The following is a 6,000-nucleotide window of genomic DNA, read 5'->3' on the forward strand; positions in this document are numbered from 1 at the left end:
CCCTCCTTCTCATTGATTACTTATTCATTAAGGTTTTTCCATCCTTAGATCTATACTCAAAACATCGACTTAAGTCATAAAGTTTCCACCTTTATGCCTTTCCAGGGCTAGAAGAGGCCCAAAAAATTTAAACCCTAACTATTAATCCATTAAGACATCATAAATCTTGCATGAAAGGGATATAAGGACCAAGATCACATTTTTGTGGTTCCTAATAGCTCCATAATGGATAAACTTTCCAACTTTAAACATTAGGATGGTCCAAACAACCAAGATCTAGTCTTTAAGTCTCAAAGGGACCAAAAATGCATCTTCCTCAACTTAATCCATTATGTCCAATTCTCCAACCTTCAAATCTGAATAAATATAATGTTTAGATGAATAAAGTTTCCAACTTTATCCATAACAAGGTCACAAACTTTCAAGATCTAAACCTTATGCACTAAAATGACCAAAAAACTAGCTATATCTAACAAATTCATCATCAAGATTCAAGATTTATACCTCCATAAGAAAGATCAAGGTGAACAAGGTCTATATCTAAAAGCTCCGATGCAACCAACACTTCTCCAGTGATCTCCTTCTTCTCTAAGGTGCATCAAGAACACTCCAAAGCATTCAAAAACTCAAGGATCTCACAAATGGAGATAGGGTTTTGAAATTAGGATTAAAGAGGATGGAGGTTGAAGGAAATAAGAGTTTGAAATAAGTTAAGGTCTTTAAATAAGGTCCAAGACCCAAATATTATGGTTTGCATCAGGCTTGTGTACGCCCGTCATACTCCTGGTACGCCCAACGTACTAGGTTGAACCTTTGTAATCATACTTGCCTTGTACGCCCAACGTACACCCTGTATTCCCAACGTACTAGACTAAACCCTAAACCTTCCTAACTTCTAACAATCATAACTTCTTCCTTCTAACTCTGTTTTCGTTTATATCTACGAAAAGGTATCGACAATCTCTACAATCCTATCTTGATACTTGTGACTAAAAAACATCTCAAACTAAAATCCTCAATTATGTAAGAATCCTAAAATAGGATTCTACATAAACCTACTACCATTCGTACCATTTTGAGTATTGCAGTCACTCAGCAGTGGCCTATCTGACAATTGGATGTAAAAAATGCGTTTCTCCATGGACATCTTCATGAAACGGTTTATATGCAGCAACCTCCTGGTTTTCGGGACCTATCCGAACCAAATCACATGGTATCATTGCTTCCCTCCTGATTTCCCTAATTTTCTCTAACCCTAGCTATTCCTTTGGCCTTCCCCTTCTACACGAGTTTCTTTCTCCTCAAGTCACCATGACTGATTCACCTTTTACACTAAATATTACAGATAAACCTTCCACCACAATCAATATTAAGAACTTTATTCCCCTTGTTCTTAACCTTGATTAAATTAATTATGACATATGACCGGGATTGTTTGAAACCCATTGCATTGCATACGGTCTCGCTGACCATCTTCAACCTCTAACCGATAAATCTCTAATGCCCACTGAATAATGGAATCGTTTTGATTCTATTGTAAAATCATGGATCTATAGCACTTTGTCCAAATCTCTCATCCACATGATTCTGAAGAAGAAAACTTCAGCCTTCGGTGTTTGGAAAAACCTTGAGCAACTATTTAGTGAAAATAAAGATTCTAAATTATTCAACTTGATAACGAAATCCATAATATCACAATTGGTGACTCACTCGCGGGCCTTCTCGAGAATAGTGAAAACCCAGTCTTGGAAAAGAACCTTGTTGTGTATACTCTCAATGGCTTGTCTCTAAAGTTTCATTACATCACCACTAATATCCTTCATCGATCTCTCTTTCCATCATTCATGGAAACCCGTTCTATGCTCCTTGCCGAAGAACAAAAAATGCTCCAAGATCAACATAAAAATCCGACTCCGACTCACTTTAATCATTCCTGTTTGCCAGTAGTTCTCACCACCGATAGATCTTCACAATCAACATCCACCCATGGAAATTATCATGGAGGCATACATAGTGGTGGCCGGAATGGTCGTAGCGGATGGGGAAGTAGAAATGGTGGTAGGTTTGGCGGTGGTCAGCGTCAACAGTAGTCACTGCCAACCCATGGGTGGGGGTTCGACTGGTACATCTTCTAACTCCACAACAACAAAATCTGTGCCTGCCTCCAACTCCTATATTTGGCACCAATGCCATCTTCAACCCAACAACCTTCTAAATCTCAATAAGCTGACATATTCACAAATAATTTACCTTCCATGCTCTTTCTTTACTTTCCGGTCTAGCTTGAACATTCGTGATGTTATCCCAATTGAAACCGGGGGCTTTTAGCATAGTATTATTTACATATTATGTATAATGGTTAGTTAGCCCATTCAATGCCCTTGTTATACACGACCCTCTATTGTATTTTGCATATATTCATATTTATTAATTAATGTATGATTTCATGGGAAAATATTGGTAAATATCAAGTTTATGGGATTAGAGTTTCGGCAGGGAAAGTGTAACTTCATAAAATCGAGACCCAATTTTTTTTGTTTTAAAGTATATTACTTGTAAATATAGTTAACGAAAAACAGCATTGAAATCCTTTCAAACATAAAGTCACAAATCACAAGTCTCAAATCATATTAGTACATAGTATAATATCAAAGTACAATCCTAGGTTTCTCAAATGCGGAATATCATGTGTGAATGTGTGAGGTGCTGCTACCCCGCTGACTCCTTCCCCTTAGATGAAGAGGTACCTGATACCAAAACTAAAAATCGTAAGCACAAAGCTTAGTGGGTTCCCCCATCATACCCATACCAAATAATGGATAATCTTCGATATCTTCCAACCGATAACCATCGAGCATAGCCAGGAGTTGGGCTCCTCATCAGTATCTTTCAACCGGTAACTGGGAACTAACCTCCCCTTCGGTATCTTTCAACCGGTAACTGGGAGCTACCTTCCCCTTCGATATCTTTTAACCGGTAACCAAGGACTATTTCACCCCTACTACTGATAACACATATCAAGCACAGTAAACATATCAAGCACAATAATCATATCTCATATCAACACTAGATAATTATCACAAAGACAATCATCTACCCAACAATCTTACTTGTGGGCCGACAGTATGGCCGTAAACCCACTCCTACTATGAGAAAACTCACCTCAAAGTCGTGTAGTGTCTGCACTATCCTCGATATGAAAATCGACTCTCCCCGACCCCTCAATCCCTACACGAAAACTTTTCTAAGTTATCAATTCATACTCATAACCCTTACAAGGGTCACTCATGTCCAAGTCCACGCCAAAGTCAAAACCGTGGTCAAAGTCAACTTTGGGTCAAAGTCAACATCTGGTTAACTAGACTCGCCGAGTTGGTTCACAAACTCATCAAGTCCCGTCGTCCACGAAAAGGTACAACCTCACCCCTACTCGTTGAGTCTAACAAGAGTTTGACGAGTTCTCCTTCAACAACACATCAGACCTTCTTCTACCGACTTGTCGAGTTCCTCATTGAACTCGTCGAGTCCATCTTCATCCGTATGAAGGTGTTCAGTCTATGACTCGTCGAGTTCTCCTTAAACTCGTCGAGTCCATCTTCATATGGTTGGGATATTGCCTTGGACTTGTCAAGTATGTTCATCCACTCGCCGAGTCCTTTGATCTTCAAGTCCATGACAAACCCCTAACAGGCTGAGTGTTCCTTCCACTCAACCAAAGATCATTACTAGAAGACTTTTGGGGGAAACTGTAACCTGACTCGCCGAGTCACCCAAGCGAATCGTCGAGTCCATCTTTTTCCAAAACTATACAATCGATTATAATGGGTCTTAATGCATCAAAACCATAGATCTGACCTCCTAGGGTCCATTTCATACGAAAAGCTACGAACTTGATGTCCATTAATGGGGTTTTTGGCTCTAAAATCCAAGAAAAGGGGCTTATAATATGCATGGGCTTCCTATGGCCATAAAGTTTGCACCTTTATGCCATGGGAACCCTCAATTGTAACACCCTGTTTATTTAATAAATAAATAATTATATATCAAAGGATGGTCTCGAAGGGCTAATTGTCACAATTTTAGAATATAGGGGCTGTTTGGTAATTTATGGGACTTAATTTGTAAGGGATTTCCATGGATTGGGTTGAAAGGGTAAATATTGGATTACATTTGAAGAATAGGGGCATGGAGGGATTGTTGTTGCCATTATGGAAAACTTATAAGTGGAGTCGGGTATATAACCTCGTTAACAGTCAAACCCTAACCCTAAACCCTCCCTTATGTAGCAGCCATCACCCCTTCCCCTTATGCCTCCCAACCGTCGACCGCCACTCCATTCTCCCTTGCTTCTCCGACCGACCAAGCCACTGAAGAACCAAGAGGACCGGTGTCGTTCCAATCCGCTGAAGACGTGAACCACTACTACTGAAGACGAAGGCCGCCATGGCAGTTGACGGTCGGAGGGAACACGCCCAGGGGTGTCGTTGTTGCTGTTTATGGTGGATACCGCTACTCCATTGTAGCGCTACTGTTCCGCCGCTTCTCTTCTACCATTTCATCGTTGCCGCCTTTTGTGAGTCTCCATTCGTTGTTGCCATTGATGTCAAGTAGGAAAAAGACCACCTTTAGCCACCGTTATGGCAACTAGGATTGTTGTTGCCGTCACCACGCACCACAGTGGGTGGTTGCGTCTAAATTCTCGATTGCAAGTTGTATGTGGATGAAAGGTTGGCTGGATGACACAAGAAGACCACCATGGCAGCCAACCATGGTGGTTGTCTCCAAGAATGCTTTTCTGCCGCCACTAGCCACCGTGAAAGGTGGTTGTGGGTGTGTGATGGTGTTTGTGTTCGTATACTAGGAAACAAAAGATACCACCGCCACCACTGTAAGGTGGTGGCTGCCATCATAAAATCACTAATGTCACCGCCATGAGCTGTCATGTGGGTGGCTGAAGTGTTTAGTGTAACATGAAGTGTGTGAACGTGTGTTTGGTGTAGCTGGAAGACCGAGAACTGCCACTGCCACCACGTGCCACCGCCGACCACCACTAGGTTGTTTATATATGTTTGTATTAGCGGGTATGTGTGTGTGTGTGTGATTTTTGGAGTTTAGCATTGTAAAATGTAACTAGAAAGAAGAACAACGGAAAGAAACTCAAACCACCACCGTGAGGTGGTGGCTGCCACCACCGGCCACTGTGTCAAGTGGCGGTGTGCCTTGTTGGATCGTGACTCGTTTAGATGTTTGGTCAAAGGGACTAATAAACCCTAATAGGCCCAATGAGGTCTAATGGGCCTAATAAACCCTAATGTGCCTAATGAAGCTTAATGGACCTAAAAGCCCATGCATGTGACTAATGGGCCTAATGAACACTAATTGATCAAAAAGACCTAACTATTGGGCCTATTGGGCTAAGATGGGGTTGGAGACTCTAACTAGGGTTTAGAAAGCCCTAATATTGGATTTATGGGCTTTGGACTTATCGAGACCCACTTTTGGGCCATTGGAATGGAATTGTGTATTAAGCCCAATCACACCATATGATTTAGTAAAGTGGTTGACTTACTGTATTAAGTCCTTAATGAGCTAAGTGTGAAACACTTAACCCTAATTGTCATTTCATGTGAAACCTTAATTTCATTTGAGTTTATTGTTGGGCCTTTCTATTGGGCCTTGATGATTGGGTTATTAATGCGTCAACCAAGATCAAGCAAATAGACTAGAATAATTAATGGGCTTTGAGGTATGGCCCATATGAGGAGTTGGGCCCAATTTGGAAAATTAGGCCATATATGGGCTATAGTTTGGGCCTTTATGATTATGTGATATTGGGCCATTATAATGTTGAATGTTGGACTGGACTAAATGGTTGGGCCTTATGGTGAGACCTTATAAAGGTTTGGGCCCAATTTTCCGGCTTTAACCTATAGTTGACTTTTGGGCCTTTGGATTGGGCCTTTAGATTGGGCCTTGGGCTTGGATCAAGCTAAGATTGGG

This window comes from Lactuca saligna, chromosome 7 (assembly GCF_052625555.1).
Source record: "Lactuca saligna cultivar CGN05327 chromosome 7, ASM5262555v1, whole genome shotgun sequence".
Taxonomy (NCBI): domain Eukaryota; kingdom Viridiplantae; phylum Streptophyta; class Magnoliopsida; order Asterales; family Asteraceae; genus Lactuca; species Lactuca saligna.